This window comes from Oncorhynchus keta, chromosome 14 (genome assembly GCF_023373465.1).
Source record: "Oncorhynchus keta strain PuntledgeMale-10-30-2019 chromosome 14, Oket_V2, whole genome shotgun sequence".
NCBI classification, from domain to species: domain Eukaryota; kingdom Metazoa; phylum Chordata; class Actinopteri; order Salmoniformes; family Salmonidae; genus Oncorhynchus; species Oncorhynchus keta.
Genome location: NC_068434.1, coordinates 47924560 through 47950344, shown reverse-complemented (window position 1 = coordinate 47950344; position 25785 = coordinate 47924560). Strand labels below are relative to the sequence as shown.

The 25785-nt window shown below is 45.8% G+C and overlaps 1 protein-coding gene and 1 non-coding gene across 3 annotated transcripts in view; both read left to right on the top strand.

The window, feature by feature from the left end:
• Positions 1–25785, top strand: part of znrf3 (zinc and ring finger 3) — a 116845-nt gene that overhangs the window by 40389 nt on the left and 50671 nt on the right. The gene's annotated exons all lie outside the window — the stretch shown is intronic.
• Positions 10389–10465, top strand: trnae-uuc (transfer RNA glutamic acid (anticodon UUC)). Its single transcript has one exon. It is a non-coding gene; the product is annotated as a tRNA-Glu (tRNA).

Here is a 25785-nt window from a genome sequence, read left to right as displayed (position 1 = left end):
CTCAAGTTAGTTGGTTTCTAAAAATCTTGTGAAATCCTGAAAGTCAAAACCACTTAAGAAGAGGTGAATCTACAACCGTAAACTGTATATCTCTCTAGTCTCCATACTATAACCATATCCCTCTTTAATGTTCACACAGTGGAATGTCAGAATGTATGAGTTATGTCCTCAGGCATGGTGGGTATGAGGTGACATTGCTGAGATGAAGGGGATAGAGTAGCGCCGCCATACAGATCCACACCCAGAGAGAGCCCGGGAGGGGACGACGACTGTGTAACAGATACTACCCAGAGAGAGCCCGGGAGGGGACGACGACTGTGTAACAGATACTACCCAGAGAGAGCCCGGGAGGGGACGACGACTGTGTAACAGATACTACCCAGAGAGAGCCCGGGAGGGGACGACGACTGTGTAAAGGATACTACCCAGAGAGAGCCCGGGAAGGAGCCCGGGAAGGTACAACGATTGTGTAACAGATCCACACCCAGAGAGCCCGGGAGGGGACGACGACTGTGTAACAGATCCACACCCAGAGAGAGCCCGGGAGGGGACGACGACTGTGTAACAGATCCACACCCAGAGAGAGCCCCGGGAGGGGACGACGACGACTGTGTAACAGATCCACACCCAGAGAGAGCCCGGGAGGGGACGACGACGACTGTGTAACAGATACTACCCAGAGAGAGCCCGGGAGGGGACGACGACGACTGTGTAACAGATACTACCCAGAGAGAGCCCGGGAGGGGACGACAACGATGACTGTGTAACAGATACTACCCAGAGAGAGCCCGGGAGGGGACGACGACTGTGTAACAGATACTACCCAGAGAGAGCCCGGGAGGGGACGACGACTGTGTAACAGATACTACCCAGAGAGAGCCCGGGAGGGGACGACGACTGTGTAACAGATACTACCCAGAGAGAGCCCGGGAGGGGACGACGACGACTGTGTAACAGATCCACACCCAGAGAGAGCCCGGGAGGGGACGACGACTGTGTAACAGATACTACCCAGAGAGAGCCCGGGAGGGGACGACAACGATGACTGTGTAACAGATACTACCCAGAGAGAGCCCGGGAAGGGACGACGACTGTGTAACAGATACTACCCAGAGAGAGGGAGATAAACAGGTCGCAGTGTGAATCCTCCCTCTAGCAGGAATAGTCTTTCACAGAACACACACTTCATGGAGGGGGGCTGAAATAATGCCTGTCCGTCTGTATTGAATGCTGACAGGGAGGAGATTATAATATATCCGTCTCTTTCTTCCTGACTACAGATGTGTTTTCCTGCTTCTAGTCTTCAGGAGGGGGTACTTTTTAGAGTTTTTAGTGTGGTGTTTATGTATAGTAGGGTACAGAGTATTTTTCCTGCTTTCTCTTTCTCTGTCTTGACTGAGGTGACTCCTCAACTGCTCAGTGACACCCACCTCATTGTGAGTAGTATCCATGTTCCCTCTAAACCCTCACACCTTACCGTTTATCCACATGCCCCCCCCCCCTGCTCTGCTGCTGGGTGTTGTTGTGCTGGTGGCTGGCTTGTGGAGGTGCAAAAAGCTCCCCTCTCTCTCTTCATCTCTCTCTCTCCTCTCTGTCGAGTGTAGCTGTTTGATCACAGTAGGGGAGACGGGAGTGGTAGCTTTGAGTCTCCCAGGTTCTTTTGATAGAGCCTGTTTGGTGGCCAATGGTTTGTCCGGCCCCACCAGAGTTTTATATTTTTCTCTCAGTACGTTTAGCCTGTTGTTGATTGTGGGTCTGTTTATCATGTTGGGCTACAGATTAACTGCCCTGTTGGTCCATTTCTTGTTTCACACCCTTTTGATTCTCTTCTATTTAAAAATGGTTTGTGTTGAGCTGGGCTGCAAATGTCAACATTAGCACACAAAAAAAAAATCTGTATGAAGCATCCATCCTCTATGGGAAAGGTTGTTTTTATTTACCTGGTGACAGATGTTGCTAGTTGTCACTAGCCTGGTCCTAGATCTGTTTGTGCTTTTGCCTACTCAATTGTCATTGTCATGCCATGTTTAGCATGATAATTCCATAAGGAGTTGGCAACAGAGCAGGAACAGATTATATTATCACCTCTTATTTAAATGGTGTCTTTCTGTGATTTATGCTTTATCCTCCCCGGAGCATATCTTCAGTTTTCGTAAATCCTCACATTCACGTAGTCAGCTGTTTATTTTGCTGTGCAAGAGGAAGCTGCTCTTACTAACTGATCAATGATTTTCAGAAGGGTCAAGGGGCCTCAGGAATCTCCCTTTTTAGTTGTAAATGCCTGTCCACAACCCTTCCGAATGTCAGTTTAGGTCATTCTCTCCCCTCACAAAGGCCAAGGCCTCTGAGTCCATCAAGCAGAGAAAATCTGATGTAATAGGTTTAAGAAAATCTCGAAGGGGAGTCAAACCCACCCTCCTCCTGCCGTCCAAAATCGCCCCCACCCTCTTTTCCTTCAGAAAACCCCTCAGAAGCTCCTCATCACCCAAATTTGGCCGCTCTGAACACCCAACACCATGACCAGCAGGGTCATAGAGCGCTCTAGCTGGACATTCACTAAATAAAAGGTATAACTATAAATAACCTTAGATGAAAAAGTTTGGGAAAAAAAGAAGAAAAAAGTAGTTTCTGATTCAGTGGTTTGAGCTTTGGTTGGGGGGGGTAGGATAGGCCAAGGACGGAGATGGGGGAAGGAGGGAAGAGGAGAGGGAGGGGTAAAGAGAAGAAAGAAATCCCAGCCTTGGCACACACACACATGGGTTTTCTGTGTGGCACGGCAAGCGCTAAGTACAAAAGAAACCTGCAACGCCTCCGGATTCCTCCTAGTCAAGTATCAAAGACACGAGTCCCATCCCAAATGGCACCCTATACCCTAATATAGTGCCTGTGGGGGCTGGTCAAAAGTAGTGCACTATATAGGGAATAGGGTGCTGTTTGAGACTATGCCTTGCTTTGCTTCAGAACAAGAGACGAGTGGGTAAGATAGGTTCACTGGCTCCCTCCCTCGCCCCAAACACACACACTGAACCCAGCACAGCCTCGCCTGGGTGCTGCCAGTTCATCTCTGATAGGATTTTTCTATTTTTTTCCCCCTTCATCTTTCTTTTTCTTTTTGGGTGGATATCGGTATTACTGTGTAGTGGTGAATGGCGCTACTTGCCTAACCTGATCATTGGGGAGAATAAGAGAGCGATGGAGGGAGAGGCTCACTGGTTGCGTCCCAATGACCTATTTGGTGCACTACTTTTGATCAGGGGCCATATAGAGAATAGGGTGGCATTTGAAAGCAGATAGGTCTATGGTCTACGTCTCAGCGGTAAAACCCCTACTCCACTGGCAGATCAGATGATTCCTTGTTTAGTTTCACCTTTCATATCTGAGATTTTTCCACTCTATAACTGTTTTTTTTCCTGTGGCTTAGGTAATGGTTCCATGATCCTTTAACACTTGAATAGTAGGATTGGCAATACAAAAGGACTCGGTTCTATGTCTCTGACGTTTGGTAGCATTTTGGGAAACACAAAATTGGTTGAAAAGCTTCTCGATATTCCAATGCTGAAAATGGTGCAGCTTTATTGAAAGTCCTGCCTCTGCCTCCCCCATAGAATAACCGCTGTGACATAGTACACACGCCCATAGGTGGGGGCAGGAGTATGTTGTTATTAATTCAGAATAAGTTGTCTTCTGGTTGCAATCTGGAAGAGGAGACATGGCAAGCCATGGCTGAGAGTTTTTATAATGCAGTCTAATAACCCCCTCCAGTCTCCCAACACACTAACCTCCTCCAAATTGGCCCCTCCTAACCCCCTCCAGCCCCTAACCCCCTCCAGCCCCCTCCAGCCCCTCTAACCCCTCCAGCCCCTCTAACCCCCCTCCAACCCCCTCTAACCCCCTCCAGCCCCTCTAACCCCCCTCCAGCCCCTCTAACCCCCTCCAGCCCCTCTAACCCCCTCCAGCCCCTCTAACCCCTCCAGCCCCTCTAACCCCCTCCAGCCCCTCTAACCCCCTCCAGCCCCTCTAACCCCCTCCAGCCCCTCTAACCCCCTCCAGCCCCTCTAACCCCCTCCAGCCCCTCTAACCCCCTCCAGCCCCTCTAACCCCCTCCAGCCCCTCTAACCCCCTCCAGCCATGGCAGAGAGACAGAAGTCTCTGGTTTGAAGTGTTTCCAAATAGCTTCCGGTGCTCCTGTGCGTGTCGTCCAAGGTCTTTCCCTCAAGGAATATAACTAGAGACCTGAAAGGGCCTGTACTGCTCCTCTCCTGGCACTGGCTCTCTGGCTCCGGACAGACCTGCTTCCCATTCCCCCCCTCTGTCTGTCTGTCTGTCTCTCTCTCTCTCTCTCTCTTTCTGTCTCTCTGTTGTTCCCAGGAAATAGCCTGGGTATTGTTTATTCACATTCTCATTTCCTCTGGAATATCATTAGATGGAGTGCCTCCCGTCCTAATGTTCCTCTTGGATGGTGGAGCAGGGCTTTCCTCCCGATCCGCCCGCCTCCCAACCGCTTCCTTTCCAGGTCGTCTTGAAAGGTGATAGCACTGCCGCCACCCCGCCATGGCCCGCCGCCGTTCACAAAATCGAGAGAGAGCGTGGAAGGAAGGAGACAAAAAAAAAAAAATAGGAAGAGGGTGGAAACTGAGCCAGGAAGGTGTCTGTAGTTTCAATAGGAAGAGAGAGATGATCTATTTCACTTGCTTTGGCAGAGAGAGAGAGAGAGAGAGACTCTTTCCTTTGTGTTTTTCTTTTACGTCTGTATATTTGAAAGTATCGTAGGGGTTAATTGCTGGTAACATTATGAGTTCCAAATGTGGTCTGTCTGTCCGCATCCCTCCCTCCAGACCCCATTTCTCTCCCACGAGGGTCAGCGTGACCTCGACCGTATGACCCGGAAGTGATGTAGGCAAGAACTTCCTTGCGGTGTACCATCAGCACCAGTTAGTGCTTCCTAAAGACAACAAGACCAAGGCCGAAACCTGAACCCAGCGCTAATACCGCTTGCCTCCCCTCTCTCCCCACCCTCTACCCCTGCATCACCTCTCTCCCTCCTCCATCCATCCCACCTCTGCCTCTCTCTCCTGCCTTCACCATCTGCCTTTCGCCTGCTCCCACGCCCCACTGCCAAGGGGACAGGACAGGGGTAGCCCTCGCCCCCGTCTCCCGCTTACTCCACTCTCAGGGGTAGCTCTCAAACACAGGCCAAAGGAAGTGCACAACATTTAGTTAAACATGTATGCTTGACTGGTGCATGGCCTGCATATGAATGTGTGCGCTCACCACCAGGTGCTCACCACTACCTTGTTCTATGGCTTGAGTAACACAGGCTAAAATGTGATGAGGTGCCTTCAGAAAGTATTCATGCCCCTTGACTTAATCTACATTTAGTTGTGTTATAGCCTGATTTACAAATGGGTTAAATCAATTTTTTTCTCTCCATCTATACACAATACCCCTTAATGACAAAGTGAAGACATGTTGTTAGACATTTTTGGCAAATTAAAAATGAAATAAATACATCTAATTTACATAAGTATTCACACTCCTAAGTCAATACATTGTAGAAGCACCTTTGGCGTCTATTACAGCTTTGAGTTGTCTTGGGTATGTCTGTATCGGCTTTGCACATTTGAATTTGGGGATTTTCGCCCATTCTTCCGTTCAGATTTTCTCAAGCTCTGTTAAGTTAGATGGGGAGAAGCGGAGAACAGCAATCTGCAAGTCTTTCCGCAGATTTTCAACAAAGGGATTCAGGTCTGGGCTTTGGCTGGGCCACTCAAGGACTTTCACATTCTTGTTCTGAAGCCATTCCAGTGTTGCTTTGCCTGTATGCTTGGGGTCGTTGTCCTGAATCTTTGCCCCAGTCTGTCGTTTGCACTCTGAAGCAGGTTCTCATCAAGCATTTGCCTGTATTTGGCTCCATTTATGTTTTCACTTTGTCTTTATGGGGTATTGTGTGATTTAAGAAAATACATTTAATCAATTTTGAATTCAAGCTGTAGGGGTATGAATACTTTCTGAAGGCACTGTAAATATAAAGAGTACAGGTAGGCACCTAGAATTAGTACTTCTGCCTAGTCCAGTCGACTTCAAGCGCAAATCAGAGTTCAGCACATAGCCTCTGTCAAGCATTCAGTAGTCGGTACTAGTGATGCACCGATATGACATTTTTGTCCGATACCGATAACCAATATTTTCCTTGCCAAAAATTCCCTATACCGATAATCGATATTTACAATTTTAGCGGCCTTTTTAAGCATTCTAGTACAGTTAAATAGTTAAACCACTGTGTGTGTGTGTGTGTGTTAAGGCACTGCATCTCAGTGCAAGAGCCGTCACTACAGTCCCTGGTTCGAATCCAGGCTGTATCACATATGCACAGGGCGGTGCACAATTTGCCCAGCGTCGTCCGGGTTTGGCCGGGGTAGGCCATCATTGTAAATAAGAATTTGTTCTTAACTGACTTGCCTAGTTAAATAAAGGTTACACACACACAGCACACTGACCGAAAAGTTATTTTGTTGGCATTTACGTATGTTCCCATTACCAGAGAAACATAATCAAAACATATTTATTTCATTTACTTGCTGTGCTGTTTCATTGTTCATTTGTTCAGTTATTTCATTCCCAACCAGGATTTCTATGGAAAGCTGTTTGGGTCTTTGCTATGGAACGCCGTTTGGGTCTTTGCGTGTCAAAAAATATACTATATAACACTATTTGACGTGTCAATTAAGCTTGTTGACCAATCAGAACCTGAATATGACTGCAAGTCATAATAATTTAACGCGTTCATACATTGTTTTACGTAGTAATTATACATTGATTACACAATCACTCGTATTTCATATGTCACAACGATTCATCGATACGTATGCTATGATGCTGGTAAAGTTGTCTCGCACACCTGCAGTGCTGGTCATTAAAAAAAAAGCTAGCTAGCTCATGGATGCAAACTATGTCCTTCTCCAAAAACATATCAAAACGACATGATCTGTTTCTGTAGCTATAGTTAGCTAGCTAATTATATAGCTAGGTGTCATCATCTAAAATAACCCTAATTTATAAGACAGTTCTTAGTTGATTAATGGTGGTCACTCCCATCTATGTGAAGCAAGCCACAATAAGGATTAGCCACAACAGTGGACTTGGCGGTTAGCCTTCAAAATAAAAGTATGGCATAATTATACTATTTGTATTAATTTGCATCAACGTAAATGACATACCTTTATTTTGAACGCAAACCGCAAATTCCACTATTGTGCCTGATCCTTATTGTAGATAGCTTCACAACACAACCCGGTCCTGTTGAGCCTCACTAGCCAGATGAAGCTAGCTGGCTGCTTATAACGCTAGCTTTGGGCAGCAAGTATCTGGCTAGCTATTTATTTTCATCAACTGAAGTTCAATTTCAATAGGAGAACAACAAGTGGCAACCAAGCTAATACTTACTCACAAGGATTCCTAAATCATTGCTAAGAATAATGAAAATGACTGCAGTTTCTACTGGTCATTGTTTTCAGGCAGGTTGTATTGGTGCTATCTAGGTACCAAGCTAAAGCTAGCTACCCCAGAAGTTACGGCCGAACAAATGAGGCTTTATTACCAACGCGGTATTGAAAATACATTGTTCGTAGCCGGTGTTTGCTTGTTTGTAGACTTTTGTTGCACAGCTTTGATAGTGCTACTGTATATTTTGACACGCAAAGACCCAAACGGCCATCCATAGTATGTATGTCATGAAGCTAATAGCAGTGACGCTATTACTGTGTAACTCCGGTAGTGCAACATCTGAAAAATAGCGCACTTGGTAGTGTGTGCCGGTGCTCGACCAATCGACGAAGCCAACATCACCCATGACAGAGAACGGTTGATTGTCACGGGCAATGAATTCCAGTATCTTGGCTTTAATGGATTTCACCTTTGCGTTGTCTCGCTGAAATGTTGTTACTCTTTCAAATGACTGATCGACTTGTTGACTGCTCGATCCACACAGCAGACATTGTGGGCTAGGTTAGAAATGCTGTGTTTGCACGTGTAGTGCCACATTTTACGTGGCGTCATTACGTCATGTACCTACCTCTGTAATAATGACAATTACAACAATACTGAATGAACACTTATTTTAACTTAATATAATACATCAATAGAATCAATTTAGCCTCAAGTAAATAATGAAATATGTTCAATTTGGTTTAAATAATGCAAAAACAAAGTGTTGGAGAAGAAAGTAAAAGTGCAATGTGTGCTTTGTAAGAAAGCTAATGTTTCAGTTACTTGCTCAGAACATGAGAACATATGAAAGACATGAGAAGATATGAAAGCTGGTGGTTCCTTTTAACATGAGTCTTCAATATTCCCAGGTAAAAAGTTTTAGGTTGTAGTTATTATAGGAATTATGACTATTTCCCTCTATACCATTTGTATTTAACTGTTGACTATTGGATGTTCTTATAGTCACTTTAGTATTGCCAGTGTAACAGTATAGCTTCCGTCCCTCTCCTCGCTCCTCCCTGGGCTCGAACCAGCAACACAACGACAACAGCCACCACATCGAAGCAGGGTTACCCATGCAGAGCAAGGGAAACAACCACCCCAAGGCTCAGTGCGAGTGAAGTATGAAACGCTATTAGCATGCGCTAACTAGCCAGCCATTTCACTTCGGTTACACCAGCCTCATCTCGGGAGTTGATAGGCTTGAAGTCATAAACGGCGCAATGCTTGACGCACAACGAAGAGCTGCTGGCAAAATGCACGAGAGTGCTGTTTGAATGAATGTTACCACCACTCAGTCAGATACTTAGATACTTGTATGCTTGTATGCTCAGTCAGATTATATGCAACGAAGGACACGCTAGATAATATCTAGTAATATCATCAACCATGTGTAGTTAACTAGTGATTATGATTGTTTTTTATAAGATAAGTTAAATGCTAGCTAGCAACTTACCTTGGCTTACAGCATTTGTGTAACAGGCAGTCTCCTTGTGGAGTGCAACGAGAGAGAGGCAAGTCGTTATTTTGCGTTGGACTAGTTAACTGTAAGGTTGAAAGATTGGATCCCCCGAGCTGACAAGGTGAATATCTGTTGTTCTGCCCATGAACGAGGCAGTTAACCCACCGTTTCTAGGCCGTCATTGAAAGTAAGAATGTGTTCTTAACTGACTTGCCAAGTTAAATAAAGATTAAATAAAGGTGTAAAAAAAATGTGGCAAATCAGCGTCCCAAAATACCGATTTCCGATTGTTATGAAAACTTGAAATCGGCCATTCCGATTAATCGGTCGACCTCTAATAGGTATGCACGCCAGCTTTGACATCGGTTTTGCACATCTGCGTTAAACTAGCATTTTTAGCTAATATCCACCGATATATTGTGCATCCCTAGTCGGTACATATGGCTGTGTTTGTACAGTTGTTGAGAAGGTCATGGCCTGTGCTGCTCTGTGCTGTCTGGTTGGTGCAGAGAAGCGGTGTAAGAAGAGGGAGGGATGAGGGGAAGGGAGGGTATGGAGTTGATGGTGTGACCTTTAACAGAGCCCTGGCTGCCTGCCTCCTCTAAGGAGTGTCTAGATTAGAGTAGTCCTCTACCTCCAGCTGCTATACAGTACTCTTAACAGCCTGTGGAGACCATGACACGCACACAGAGTAGTACACACACACACACACACACAAAGGGAAGGCCAACAAGTCTGGTTTGATTGAGGATTCAAAAGAAGCCACTTTGTGATTTATTTATTTAGCAGAGGACACTTTGATGTCAGAGAGGAGTTTGCATAATCAGCAGGTGGCTTTGGTCATCTAGAACGCTATGGGCCCTGGTCAAAAGTAGTGCACTATAAAGGAGAATGGGTTGCCATTTTGGATGCAGACCTAAAGCTGTGTGTGTGTGTGTGTGTGTGTGTGTGTGTGTGTGTGTGTGTGTGCGTGTGCGTGGTGTGATCTCAGTCTTCACGTAGGGTAGGGGGATCTGTGGCATTTGAAGGACAGACAAAGTGCTTGTCTACTAACGTTTGATCTCTGCATGGTGCAATGCTTTCTCTCTCTGTCTCTCTGTCTCTCTGTCTCTCTTTCTCTCTCTCTCTCTCTTTCTCTCATCCCCATTCGAATATTGAAATGTCAAAGAAGATTGACTGCACTTGAATGGAATAAAATTTACCTATTGAAGCTGGGGGATTTATTCTGATAGCGAACAATTACTAGCATGAATTATTTGTGATCATGTATTTACGAAGGCTGTCATGTTCGCCTTCAGAGGGATCCACAGTGAAGAGAAGTGGAGGGAGACGAAGGGATCAGAGTTCTCATTGTGATTTCTTATTTGTTAGGTGTCGTTTACACGGTTCAGAAAAGAAAAAAATTGTACTCTAATACCTATTTGGCAGTGGCACACACCACGTCCCCTTGTGTAGCTCAGTTGGTAGAGCATGGTGCTTTCAACGCCGGGGTTGCGGGTTCGATTCCCACCGGGGATGAGTACGGAAAAGAAGTTTGAAAAATGTATGCACTCACTACTTACTGTAAGTCGCTCTGGATAAGAGCATCTTTTAAATTACTAGAATGTAAATGTAAAAATGACCCACCTTCTCCTTAGGAATAGTATTATTAAGTACTATAGTAGCCTATACAGTGCCTTTGCGAAAGTATTCGCCCCCCTTGAACTTTGCGACCTTTTGCCACATTTCAGGCTTCAAACATAAAGATATAAACTGTATTTTTTTTAATGAAGAATCAACAACAAGTGGGACACAATCATGAAGTGGAACGACATTTATTGGATATTTCAAACTTTTTTAACAAATCAAAAACTGAAAAATTGGGCGTGCAAAATTATTCAGCCCCTTTACTTTCAGTGCAGCAAACTCTCTCCAGAAGTTCAGTGAGGATCTCTGAATGATCCAATGTTGACCTAAATGACTAATGATGATAAATACAATCCACCTGTGTGTAATCAAGTCTCTGTATCAATGCACCTGCACTGTGATAGTCTCAGAGGTCCGTTAAATGCACAGAGAGCATCATGAAGAACAAGGAACACACCAGGCAGGTCCGAGATACTGTTGTGAAGAAGTTTAAAGCCGGATTTGGATACAAAAAGATTTCACAAGCTTTAAACATCCCAAGGAGCACTGTGCAAGCGATAATATTGAAATGGAAGGAGTATCAGACCACTGCCAATCTACCAAGACCTGGCCGCCCCTCTAAAAGTTCAGCTCATACAAGGAGAAGACTGATCAGAGATGCAGCCAAGAGGCCCATGATCACTCTGGATGAACTGCAGAGATCTACAGCTGAGGTGGGAGACTCTGTCCATAGGACAACAATCAGTCGTATATTGCACAAATCTGGCCTTTATGGAAGAGTGGCAAGAAGAAAGCCATTTCTTAAAGATATCCATAAAAAGTGTCGTTTAAAGTTTGCCACAAGCCACCTGGGAGACACACCAAACATGTGGAAGAAGGTGCTCTGGTCAGATGAAACCAAAATGGAACTTTTTGGCAACAATGCAAAACGTTATGTTTGGTGTAAAAGCAACACAGCTCATCACCCTGAACACACCATCCCCACTGTCAAACATGGTGGTGGCAGCATCATGGTTTGGGCCTGCTTTTCTTCAGCAGGGACAGGGAAGATGGTTAAAATTGATGGGAAGATGGATGGAGCCAAATACAGGACCATTCTGGAAGAAATCCTGATGGAGTCTGCAAAAGGCCTGAGACTGGGATGGAGATTTGTCTTCCAACAAGACAATGATCCAAAACATAAAGTAAAATCTACAATGGAATGGTTCAAAAATAAACATATCCAGGTGTTAGAATGGCCAAGTCAAAGTCCAGACCTGAATCCAATCGAGAATATGTGGAAAGAACTGAAAACTGCTGTTCACAAATGCTCTCCATCCAACCTCACTGAGCTCGAGCTGTTTTGCAAGGAGGAATGGGAAAAAATGTCAGTCTCTCGATGTGCAAAACTGATAGAGACATACCCCAAGCGATTTACAGCAGTAATCGCAGCAAAAGGTGGCGCTACAAAGGGGGGGGCTGAATAATTTTGCACACCCAATTTTTCAGTTTTTGATTTGTTAAAAAAGTTTGAAATATCCAATAAATGTCGTTCCACTTCATGATTGTGTCCCACTTGTTGTTGATTCTTCACAAAAAAATACAGTTTTATATCTTTATGTTTGAAGCCTGAAATGTGGCAAAATTTTGCAAAGTTCAAGGGGGCCGAATACTTTCGCAAGGCACTGTATAAATACAAGTCAGTCGGTCATGTCTTTAAATACAATCAAGCTTTTTATTTTGAAAATAAAATAACAAATGAAATGTTCTGGCTGATTAGGCTATGGCCTAAGTATTAAGACAACAGAACAGAACAACATGTCAATAAACTAACAAATGGAGCCTTGAATAGTTAAATAATGTTCTGGATATTATTAGCTATAGGCTAACCCATGGCTTAAATATTAAGACGGAAGAACACATATTTTAGGAGAGTGCTTTAGTCTCTCTGACCACAGACACACAAGATTCAGAGTGGGGTATTTGTCCCCCTCCAGTTCCTTCTGTGAGTCATAAAACGGCTCGAGGAACTCCCAGGAGGAACTGCAAGTAATCGGGCGATTTTCATTTTCTTTACTCTCACACTTTCTCCATGGGCCTCCAACTTTTCGTGTACTTAGTTGTACACGTACCTGGACAGACTTCAGGGTCAGGTACACTGTGCTAAATCTTGTGTCTCCCATCCGAAGCAGGGTCATAGAGTTGGGCAGCCAGTCCAGACTGCTAGACATACTTGATATTTATTTCTCCGTTATTTTACCAGAACACGTTCTCATTTGCAGCAACAACCTGGGGAATAGTTACAGGGGAGAGGAGGGGGATGAATGAGCCAATTGTAAACTAGGGATTGTTAGGTGACCGTGATGGTTTGAGGGCCAGATTGGGAATTTAGCCAGGACACTGGGGTTAACACCCCTACTCTTACAATAAGTGCCATGGGATCTTTAATGACCTCAGAGAGTCAGGACACCCGTTTAACGTCCCATCCGAAAAACAGAACCCTACACAGAAAGGGGCAGTGTCCCCAATCACTGCCCTGGGGCATTGGGATATTTTTTTTAGACCAGAGGAAAGAGTGCCTCCTACTGGCCCTTCAACACCACTTCCAGCAGCATCTGGTCTCCCATCCAGGAACTGACCAAGACCAACCCTGCTTAGTTTCAGAAGCAAGAAAGGAGTGGTATGCAGGGTGGTATACTGATGGCAAGATAGAGGGCATGATAAACACATCATTAAACTTCCAAACCGGTGCATGGAAAAATAAGCTTATCCACATGGAAATGCCCACATGGAAGGCTACATAACATTATATGAATTATATTCCTATAATGTATTGTTGGTTGGGTATATATAAATCACAAATGAATGATCATATAGCCTACCTGACCAGTGACTTTGCTGCGGTGAGGGTTTCAGCGATGTCTCGCACGTCAATGGCCAGTACTGCTCTGTGAAGGTCATGACATAGCACCATGTTTAGAACGTGGTCCTGAGAGTCCAGCCTCTGATACGGCCGAAGGGCAAGAAGGATGTTGGAGCCCTGGTCAGTCACCCAAAAAATGCTGCTCAGTGACGTAGCGTCGAGGTCAAACTTTGTCACAAGCAGCTTCACCAACTCCCTCTATTCTCCCCAGTTTTGAGTCTTTAGCTGGAAACACAGCCGCGGTCAGGTTTCTTCCAATTAACTGGAACTCCTTTTAGTTATGAAATGACATGTTATTGTCAGACATGTCTGTCGTCATCCCCACTTTGCCCTCTGTCAGGATATCATTTACCTTATCTGTAAATCCTTCTTTTGTCTTCTGCCATACTCTTGCACCTGGCATAGACGGTGTTGTTGCTGGGTAGAACAGAGCTGGCAGACACCCTCCCATAAGTGGTTCCCACGTATATTAGCTCCTGGACAAGCTCCTGAAAGCCTGGGCCTTCGACGACATTGAATGGCCTGACGTCTTTGCAACAAAAACTGACACATTTGTCAGTCACTGCCCGTTTTGTTTTCTTTGAGACGGTTAACGTTTTGTTGATGAAAGCTGTCATAAAAGCTTGGCCTGAGGAGGAGGCTGTCGCGTCGCGGTGTTGTGCAAAATGGCACTGCAGGAAAGAAGTACCGGTCATCTCGCTGTCACAGCGTAGAAAGGCCTCACATTCTCTGCACTCGACATGGCCAGTTGATTCTCCCGTTGCTTCAACAACCAAGTCAAATGACTTCCACACATCTGACTTTCCCTTTCCCTCCTGAGCAACCAGTATACATTCCCCCGCAGGCAAGTTTCTTTTTAATATCCTTGGCATCCATTTCGTTGCAACGTGTTATAACGGTATAAAAAGAGATGTTGTAACCAATGTATTGATGTGACATACGCTATGTACAAAACATTAGGAACACCTTCCTAATATTGAGTTGCATCCCTTTTGCCCACAGAACAGCCTAAATTCGTTGGGGTGTGGACTCTACAAAAGCTTTCCACAGGGATGCTGGCCCATGTTGATTCCAAAGCTTCCCACAAGTTGTCAAGTTGGCTAGAAATCCTTTGGGTGGTGGACAATTCTTGAAAAACCCAGCAGCGTTACAGATCTTGACACAAACCAGTGTGCCTGACACCCAGCCCTGTTCAAAGGCACTTAAATATTTTGTCTTGCCCATTCACCCTCTGAAAAGGCACACACACGCAATCCATGTCTCAATTGCCTCAAGGCATAAAATCCTTATTTAACCCGTCTCCTCCCCTTCATCTACACTGATTTGAAGTGGATTTAACAAGTGACATCAATAAGGGATCATAGCTTTCACCTGGATTCACCTGGTCAATCTGTCATGGAAAGAGCAGATGTTCCTATTGTTTTGCACATTCAGTGTAAGATTGGCTATCCTACGTTCAGACCCTACCCTATTGGCCAGTCACATGTGCATGCACGTGTCACATGAAAAGGGAAGGCACATTTAGCAAATAAGGAATGTTTTTGCTCTCTCAAGAAATTAGGGATTTCTTTCAACTTTTCAGTCAGAAAAATAGCAAGTAAGAAACTAGTTAAGTGTAATAAGATAGCAGCTTCAGCAACCCGGACAGCGCAGCCTGTCCCTGCTCCTGCAGCTGGCAGGGAGGAGGAGAGGGAGGTAGGCACACGCTGTAATTATTACTTCTTTTTATTTTTTACATGGCGGCCTAAGTCCATTCTTGAAAACAAAGTTCCGTCCTGAACCTGTCGGGTTCGGGTTGAAATTGAGAACTCTAGAAGGGATAGGTTTGAAGTAAAAGGGATGGATGTCATTCACTTAATCTCTGCTCCTAGAAAGACCAGCTCATGTACCAATCCTCCGTTCTATCCACTGCCTCAAACCAGTTTAGCTCTCTCTCTCAACTCCAATATTGTGGTAGCCATGTTGTCCACTCCAATGCGTGTAAAGAGGGAGAGAATGAATGATCAAGGGAGAGAGAGTCAGTGAGAGAGGAGGAAGGCCTGCCTGGTTGTGGGCCTGCTCTGTGCTTTCTGCTCTAATCACATTCCAGCAGGCTCTGGCCTGGACTGTCTGTCGGTCAACCAGCAGCAATAGCTCTCCGCGCTCAGCTTGCTCTGCATTCCACAACTTTGGGGGCTTTCCAAGAGGAGGGCGAGCAGAACGCCACAGATTCCTCCCTCCCCCTCCTTCCCTCCTCCCCTCCCCCACCCGGCGGAGCCATCAAAGGGCCCTGGCCACTTCAAAGGAAACGCTGAGGCTAGGTGTTGATCACTGCAATCCGCCACTGGTCCACTTTTAGCCCCCCTCCGGACTTCGAGCCACAGCCCTCCAGATAGATATTTAGATCAGCCCAGGGTCCGGGTGGGTTCCATAGCCAGGCTGTGGCATTAATCAGGACCCATTAACTTGTGACATTCACTCTGGTTTTAGTTCCAGGAATGATGATTTGAGGGACTGGTGAGAGCTAGGTGATGTTTTACTATGGAGGGATATCCAACTGTTATCAGAGCTGCAGAATTAGTTGTATGGGAGAAATGAGTGCACCTTAAAACGATTGCGAAAAGTAATGTTATGCTTCAGAAGGGGGGTGTACCCTCAATGTATTGGCTTTATTCTGGAAATGTGCTTCTTGTTAGATCATTCATGTAACAAAGTTAATGATTTGTTGTTCTTTTAAACACAGCTAACTCTGCTCGGAGGTCGGTCTCTTTCAAAGTTCCAGTTTTTGTCAGGGGTCCTTCCCTTCGAGACAATAACTAGAAAATACGTTATTAGGGGGTGTGTGTGTGTGTGTGTGTGTGCACTGTATCACTTAACATCCTCCATGGTTGTCTCTTGTCAGTGATATGGTATGTAAGATATGTTAATGAAGTCTCTATGACACCTTGAAGTCATTGAATAATTGATGCATATTGAGAATCATGCTCAACTCACCCACTTTTACTGCCAATGCAGTTAGCACAATATGCTTATTACTCTCACTATGCATGTAGATATTCTCTGCTGCTCTTTATGGGGGGAGCGTGTGTGCATGTTGCAACTCCCCAAAATGATGGCATCCGACCAACTTTGACCTATGAACTTTGTCGGCCTTTGTTACGCCTTTGAAGACTGAAAGTGACACCACAGAGGGAGTTGAGTCCACACACACACACACACACACACACACACACACACACACACACACACACACACACACACACACACACACACACACACACACACACACACACACACACACACACACACACACCATCTCAGGCTCTGCTCTAAGTTAATAGAGTCACCAATGCGGCCTGTCTCTCTGTGTTAAAGCTGTCAGCTCCAGAGTCCTGCGCTACATATCAGAATATTGACATGGTATTAGGTGTCTTCTCCCAGTGTCCCCCATACACACTGAAACCATCACACTTGTTTGCTTTCCCCGTTGCTATGAAGATGGTTGTGAGGGCGGAGGTGATGTTTAGGGGGGTTAAGGAGAGGACAAGGGCAGGGGGTGTGAGTGTTGGGATGGCAAAGCTCTCAGCATGTAACATAGTGGGTCAGCTTATTATGTGGGCTCGCCAGCTGGAGGGTAATGCCATTTAAACAGACGGGCATACTGAGAGGGGAGTTTGTGAAGCACAGACTGGTTCTGCCTGCTGCCCTTGGGCCTCTAAGAGAAAACCCTAGTTGTATTTAGAGATGAAAATGTCATATCACGATGTAGTGACCAAAATAATCACGGTTATCAGTATTATCGCGGTATTGTTAAAATGTGCTGGAAATTTTCAAAAAGTCCTGAATACACACACTGAAATAATTTCTCCAAGCTTTATATTGAAAACCAACAAACAACAGATAAAATTAGCAGCACTATGCACCTTTTGTGTGCATAAGCATTAAAATAATAACATTAACATTAAAGATTGTACCATGTGGCCACGAGAGGTAAAAGTCTCCCTAGTGCGGGTTTTTAATGAACACAACCGTAAAGCAAATCAAATGTGCATATAAAAAGCAACACAAGTAAAGCAATGTGCACGTAAGAACAACACAACCATAGGTAAACAAATCCAATGTGCACGTAAGAACAACACAACCATAGGTAAACAAATCCAATGTGCTCATAAGAACAACACAACCATAGGTAAACAAATCCAATGTGCTCATAAGAACAACACAACCATAGGTAAACAAATCCAATGTGCACATAAGAACAACACAACCATAGGTAAACAAATCCAATGTGCTCGTAAGAACAACACAACCATAGGTAAACAAATCCAATGTGCTCATAAGAACAACACAACCATAGGTAAACAAATCCAATGTGCTCATAAGAACAACACAACCATAGGTAAACAAATCCAATGTGCACGTAAGAACAACACAACCATAGGTAAACAAATCCAATGTGCACATAAGAACAACACAACCATAGGTAAACAAATCCAATGTGCTCGTAAGAACAACACAACCATAGGTAAACAAATCCAATGTGCTCATAAGAACAACACAACCATAGGTAAACAAATCCAATGTGCTCATAAGAACAACACAACCATAGGTAAACAAATCCAATGTGCACGTAAGAACAACACAACCATAGGTAAACAAATCCAATGTTCAGGTGTTGACATTAAAATAACAACACAAATTGCAATGAGCCCAGCAATTGAGAATATACAGGAGTCTTTTATAGGAGTCATAATATGCAGGAGTCTTTTATAGGAGTCATAATATACAGGAGTCTTTTATAGGAGTCATAATATACAGGAGACTTTTATAGGAGTCATAATATACAGGAGTCTTTTATAGGAGTCATAATATACAGGAGTCTTTTATAGGAGTCATAATATACAGGAGTCTTTTATAGGAGTCATAATATACAGGAGTCTTTTATAGGAGTCATAATATACAGGAGTCTTTTATAGGAGTCATAATATACAGGAGTCTTTTATAGGAGTCATAATATACAGGAGTCTAGTGTCTCGCACTTTGGAACAGTTTAACAACCAAGTCGACGACTGACACATTTTTAATGAACAAAATATGTTGGTTGGGTGACTAAACCTCATAACGTGTTATTGTGTGCAGTGGGAGAATCGCATCTGCAGACATACGGACGCATACAACGGCAGAACGTGTAGTGTTTCTACAAAAATAGGTAACACTGAAAGCTTCCGTTTACATTATTGACAAGCTATTAGCAAGTCAGACCGACAAACCAATCCCCCCCCAATTCCAAACTCCCCACGTCATGCATTGAGCTAAAAGTTACCTTACCTTGCATTCATTATAAAGTACTGGGTGGTGGTCACGAAGATGACTTACGAGATTTGAAGTGTTGCCCCCCTTTTAGCAACGTTTTTGTTTTGTTTTGCACGTTCTGCAGACAGGGTGGCCATCTTCGATTTTAAGTTTCCCTCTGCACTCTTGTAAAACCCAAAATATGACCACACTTCAGATTTGGTCCTCTTAAGAAGGCTGAAACATCTCCGAGAGCGCTGTCACTGCCTTCCGCCATGTTTTTTCGCACAAAACCAAACCTGCGTTACATGCTGCGCCTGCGCCAGACCGTTGCTAACTTTGGTTGATGTTGGACAGTGTTTACTTAATACTTAGGTAATCAAACACGGTTTTATGATAATTCATTTTTGAAACGTTAATACTAACCCCCGTCGGGGAATCTTTTTTACCAAGGTTTATTGTGAAACCGTTTCATCCCTAGTTGTAATTACACACGGGTACTACTGTCACCAATGTTAGCATACGCCCTCGGACTCACACAAACGTCTTCAAACGTCTCTTTAGTCATCAACTGTGATTGAGTGTTACATTGCACAGACATTCAGAGCGACGGCATAAAGTTCATCAGGCTATGCATGTTGTTCCGTCTCATCTGTGGATAAGAGAAGACAAAGCGGAGGAGCACTGGGATCCTTTACTGAGATCAGGTTACCTCAGGAGAGAGGGAGGGGGAGAGGAGGAGAGGGGAGGGATGGTCCCACCTGTAGGTCCTCCCAGCTGCTACTCCTGTAATTGGATCCCCCCCCCTCTCTCTCTCTCTCTCTCTCTCTCTCTCTCTCTCTCTCTCTCTCTCTCTCTCTCTCTCTCTCTCTCTCTCTCTCTCTCTCTCTCTCTCTCTCTCTCTCTCTCTCTCTCTCTCTCTCTCTCTCTCTCTCTCTCTCTCTCTCTCTCTCTCTCTCTCTCTCTCTCTCTCTCTCTCTCTCTCTCTCTCTCTCTCTCTCTCTCTCTCTCTCTCTCTCTCTCTCTCTCTCTCTCTCTCTCTCTCTCTCTCTCTCTCTCTCTCTCTCTCTCTCTCTCTCTCTCTCTCTCTCTCTCTCTCTCTCTCTCTCTCTCTCTCTCTCTCTCTCTCTCTCTCTCTCTCTCTCTCTCTCTCTCTCTCTCTCTCTCTCTCTCTCTCTCTCTCTCTCTCTCTCTCTCTCTCTCTCTCTCTCTCTCTCTCTCTGCTCCTCAAGACTACCAGCCCCCTTTGAAGTTATTTACAGTGCTGGGAAATGAAGTAGAAAGAGGAGACAGCTACTCAATTGCTACAGTACTTCATAGGCCCGGTCAGTCAGAATGTTTTGGTTTGGTCTCTCACTTTCATTCATTCTCTTTCTCTCTCTCTTTCATCCTCTCTCTCTGTCTGTGTGTGCGTCTGTCCTTAGTCACTGTTCAGACTGGGGAGAAAAAGCGTTCCATACAACATGATTGATTGAGAAAGATGCAGACTTGACATCCCAACAATGAGAAGAGCTGGATAAAGAGAGAGCATGCGATGTCAGAGCGAGAGACTTTCGAATTTATTTTTGTTATGATACTTTTTTTGACCCCCTTATTTCTCCTCAACGGTCTCAGAGACACGAAGGTAAAGTCACGCGTCCTCCGAAACTTGACCCACCTAAACGTACTCCTTAACACCCTCCAGCTTAACCCGGAAGCCATCCCCACCAATGTGTTGGAGGAAACACCGTTCAACTGGCGACCGGGGTCAGCCTGCAGGCACCCGGCCCGCCACTTGGAGTTGCTAGGGTGCTTGTGCGTCGTCCTAAGGGAATGAACCCGGGTCTGTAGTAACGCCTCTAGCACTATGATGCAGTGCATTAGACCGCAGCGCCACTCGGGAGGCCCTGAGAGAGACTATTCTATACTACTATACTATGGCTCGGTCCTCCTCATGGATAAACAGATGGAGTGGAACTGTGTGGCAATAACTCTCTGTGAAAATCACTGTTTGGCTGCTGGGACAGAGTTTAAATGACATGCATCGACAGGAAACTGGCACGGCCACGTGTGTGTGTGTGTGTGTTCTCCCCACTATGTGTGGGCATGTTATTGCGAGCGAGCATCCAGTTCTGAGGATGAGGTATCACTGGAAGTATTTGGCAGCTGGGGGGCCATTTGAGGTTGAGGGTATTTGATGTGTGTGTTCAGAGCAGACTCACACACGTTTGCGCAGGTCATTGATTAAATCCACCAACCACACAATGTAAGGGGAGTGTCAATATCTTCATGACGTGATGATATGCTAATACAAGTACGCTCTCCCATTGCAAACCTGCAACAATGTTGAACTACGATAGTATCACACATAAGCTGGGATCGTTGTAAGGGCTACCTCACACCTCTCTGAAGATGAATGGGGTTGGGGGATGCAGTGGGAGGCCCAAGCCCGTCAATGCCCCGGGTCAGTGCAGCTGGTGTGTGTGTTTTTGCATGCGTGTGTGAACGTGTGTGTGGGGGGTGTGGAGTGGGGTCATTGAGTTCACGGTGGAAGACTTTTGGGGAGAACACACATACTTGCCTTCTCCAGTACCAGTATCATTCATTGAGAGCTGTAGTGCCCTGAGCTCTCTCTTTCTCTCGCAAGCACACACACACACTCTCTCCCTCCCTCCCTCCCTCAAACACACACACTGGAACACACACGTCTGTAGCCTAGCTTAGGGAACACAGGTGGGTGAGACAAGAGAAGAGGACTCAAATCAAATATCTAATTTTAATGGTCACATACATATAATTTAGTAGATGTTATTGCGGGTGTAGCAAAATGCTTGTGTTCCTAGCTCCAACAGTGCAGTAGTATCTAACAATTAACAACAATACACACGTCTGAAAGTAAAAGAATGGAATTAAGAAATATATAAATATTAGGGCGAGCAATGTCGGAGTGGCATTGACTAAGTACAGTAGACTGGCATGGTTCCCGGGTTCTTCTTCTCCGGTATATTTCCGTGTACACGTGAAAAGGTGCTAGCTTTTCCCCTTCCCAAAATAGAGAAACCTATAAACCTTAACCAACCGCTCTAGTGGTTAATCATTGGACCTGACTGACCTAGAGAACATCTAGTGAAACCTGTCACTCTGCCAGACCCTGGTGGCACCACGACCATGTTGAAAAACTGAACTGAAACTGAACTGAAACCAACTGAAAAATGTGCATCTTGTTTTAGAGGGCAAGAAGGCGAGTTTGATTAATCCATAGTGTGTGTGGTGGCATGGTTGATGGCACTGTAGCTGATGGCACTATTTTGTGGTGTCACTTTGCGATGGCATTGTTTTGATGGAACTCTTTTTGAACACTGTATTTTCATGGCTTAGTGTTTGTGGTGGGATGGCATAGTGTTTGTGGTGGGATGGCATAGTGTTTGTGGTGGGATGGCATAGTGTTTGTGGTGGGATGGCATAGTGTTTGTGGTGGGATGGCATAGTGTTTGTGGTGGGATGGCATAGTGTTTGTGGTGGGATGGCATAGTGTTTGTGGTGGGATGGCATAGTGTTTGTGGTGGGATGGCATAGTGTTTGTGGTGGGATGGCATAGTGTTTGTGGTGGGATGGCTTAGTGTTTTGGTGGGGCATAGTGTTTGTGGGGATGGCTTAGTGTTTGTGGTGGGATGGCATAGTGTTTGTGGTGGGATGGCATAGTGTTTGTGGTGGGATGGCATAGTGTTTGTGGTGGGATGGCATAGTGTTTGTGGTGGGATGGCATAGTGTTTGTGGTGGGATGGCATAGTGTTTGTGGTGGGATGGCATAGTGTTTGTGGTGGGATGGCATAGTGTTTGTGGTGGGATGGCATAGTGTTTGTGGTGGGATGGCATAGTGTTTGTGGTGGGATGGCATAGTGTTTGTGGTGGGATGGCTTAGTGTTTGTGGTGGGATGGCTTAGTGTTTGTGGTGGGATGGCTTAGTGTTTGTGGTGGGATGGCTTAGTGTTTGTGGTGGGATGGCTTAGTGTTTGTGGTGGGATGGCATAGTGTTTGTGGTGGGATGGCTTAGTGTTTGTGGTGGGATGGCTTAGTGTTTGTGGTGGGATGGCATAGTGTTTGTGGTGGGATGGCTTAGTGTTTGTGGTGGGATGGCTTAGTGTTTGTGGTGGGATGGCATAGTGTTTGTGGTGGGATGGCTTAGTGTTTGTGGTGGGATGGCATAGTGTTTGTGGTGGGATGGCATAGTGTTTGTGGTGGGATGGCATAGTGTTTGTGGTGGGATGGCATAGTGTTTGTGGTGGGATGGCATAGTGTTTGTGGTGGGATGGCATAGTGTTTGTGGTGGGATGGCATAGTGTTTGGTGGGATGGCTTAGTGTTTGTGGTGGGATGGCATAGTGTTTGTGGTGGGATGGCATAGTGTTTGTGGTGGGATGGCATAGTGTTTGTGGTGGGATGGCATAGTGTTTGTGGTGGGATGGCATAGTGTTTGTGGTGGGATGGCATAGTGTTTGTGGTGGGATGGCATAGTGTTTGTGGTGGGATGGCATAGTGTTTGTGGTGGGATGGCATAGTGTTTGTGGTGGGATGGCATAGTGTTTGTGGTGGGATGGCATAGTGTTTGTGGTGGGATGGCATAGTGTTTGTGGTGGGATGGCATAGTGTTTGTGGTGGGATGGCATAGTGTTTGTGGTGGGATGGCATAGTGTTTGTGGTGGGATGGCATAGTGTTTGTGGTGGGATGGCATAGTGTTTGTGGTGGGATGGCATAGTGTTTGTGGTGGGGGATGGTTTGTGGTGGGAGTGTTTGTGGTGGGATGGCATAGTGTTTGTGGTGGGATGGCATAGTGTTTGTGGTGGGATGGCATAGTGTTTGTGGTGGGATGGCATAGTGTTTGTGGTGGGATGGCATAGTGTTTGTGGTGGGATGGCATAGTGTTTGTGGTGGGATGGCATAGTGTTTGTGGTGGGATGGGATGGCATAGTGTTTGTGGTGGGATGGCATAGTGTTTGTGGTGGGATGGCATAGTGTTTGTGGTGGGATGGCATAGTGTTTGTGGTGGGATGGCATAGTGTTTGTGGTGGGATGGCATAGTGTTTGTGGTGGGATGGTTTGTGGTGGGATGGCATAGTGTTTGTGGTGGGATGGCATAGTGTTTGTGGTGGGATGGCATAGTGTTTGTGGTGGGATGGCATAGTGTTTGTGGTGGGATGGCATAGTGTTTGTGGTGGGATGGCATAGTGTTTGTGGTGGGATGGCTAGTGTTTGTGGTGGGATGGCATAGTGTTTGTGGTGGGATGGCATAGTGTTTGTGGTGGGATGGCATAGTGTTTGTGGTGGGATGGCATAGTGTTTGTGGTGGGATGGCATAGTGTTTGTGGTGGGATGGCATAGTGTTTGTGGTGGGATGGCTTAGTGTTTGTGGTGGGATGGCATAGTGTTTGTGGTGGGATGGCATAGTGTTTGTGGTGGGATGGCATAGTGTTTGTGGTGGGGCATAGTGTTTGTGGTGGGATGGCATAGTGTTTGTGGTGGGATGGCATAGTGTTTGTGGTGGGATGGCATAGTGTTTGTGGTGGGATGGCATAGTGTTTGTGGTGGGATGGCATAGTGTTTGTGGTGGGATGGCATAGTGTTTGTGGTGGGATGGCATAGTGTTTGTGGTGGGATGGCATAGTGTTTTGGTGGGATGGCATAGTGTTTGTGGTGGGATGGCATAGTGTTTGTGGTGGGATGGATAGTGTTTGTGGTGGGATGGCATAGTGTTTGTGGTGGGATGGCATAGTGTTTGTGGTGGGATGGCATAGTGTTTTTGGATGGTGGGATGGCATAGTGTTTTTGGTGGCATGGTGTTTGTGGTGGGATGGCATAGTGTTTGTGGTGGGATGGCATAGTGTTTGTGGTGGGATGGTGTTTGTGGTGGGATGGCATAGTGTTTGTGGTGGGATGGCATAGTGTTTGTGGTGGGATGGCATAGTGTTTGTGGTGGGATTGTGGGATGGCATAGTGTTTGTGGTGGGATGGAGTGTTTGTGGTGGGATGGCATAGTGTTTGTGGTGGCATGGTGTTTGTGGGATGGCATAGTGTTTGTGGTGGCATGAGTGTTTGTGGGGATGGCATAGTGTTTGTGGTGGGATGGCATAGTGTTTGTGGTGGGATGCGTGGGATGGCATAGTGTTTGTGGTGGCATGGATGCGTGGGATGGCATAGTGTTTGTGGTGGCATGGTGGTGGGATGGCATAGTGTTTGTGGTGGCATGGCATAGTGTTTGTGGTGGGATGGCATAGTGTTTGTGGTGGCATGGTGCGTAGTGGTGGTGGGATGGCATAGTGTTTTTGCATGGTGGCATGTGTTTGTGGTGGCATAGTGTTTGTGGTGGCATGGTGGGATGGCATAGTGTTTGTGGCATTGTGGATGGCAGTGTTTGTGGTGGCATGGTGCGTGGGATGGCATAGTGTTTGTGGTGGCATGGTGCGTGGGATGGCATAGTGTTTGTGGTGGGATGGCATGGTGGGTGGGATGGCATAGTGTTTGTGGTGGCATGGTGCGTGGGATGGCATAGTGTTTGTGGTGGCATGGTGCGTGGGATGGCATAGTGTTTGTGGTGGCATGGTGCGTGGGATGGCATAGTGTTTGTGGTGGCATGGTGCGTGGGATGGCATAGTGTTTGTGGTGGCATAGTGTTTGTGGGATGGCATAGTGTGTGGGATGGCATAGTGTTTGGTGGCATGGTGCGTGGGATGGCATAGTGTTTGTGGTGGCATGGTGCGTGTGCTGGCATAGTGTTTGTGGTGGTATGGTGTTTGGGATGGCAGTGTTTGTGGTGGCATGGTGCGTGGGATGGCATAGTGTTTGTGGTGGGATGGCATAGGCTTTGTGGTGGCATGGTGCGTGGGATGGCTTAGTGTTTGTGGTGGCATGGAGCGCGGGATGGCATAGTGTGTGGTGGCATGGTGTTTGGGATGGCATAGTGTTTGTGGTGGCATGGTGTTTGGAATAGCATAGTGTTTGTGGTGGCATGGTGCGTGGGATGGCATGGTGCGTGGGATGGCATAGTGTGTGGGATGGCATAGTG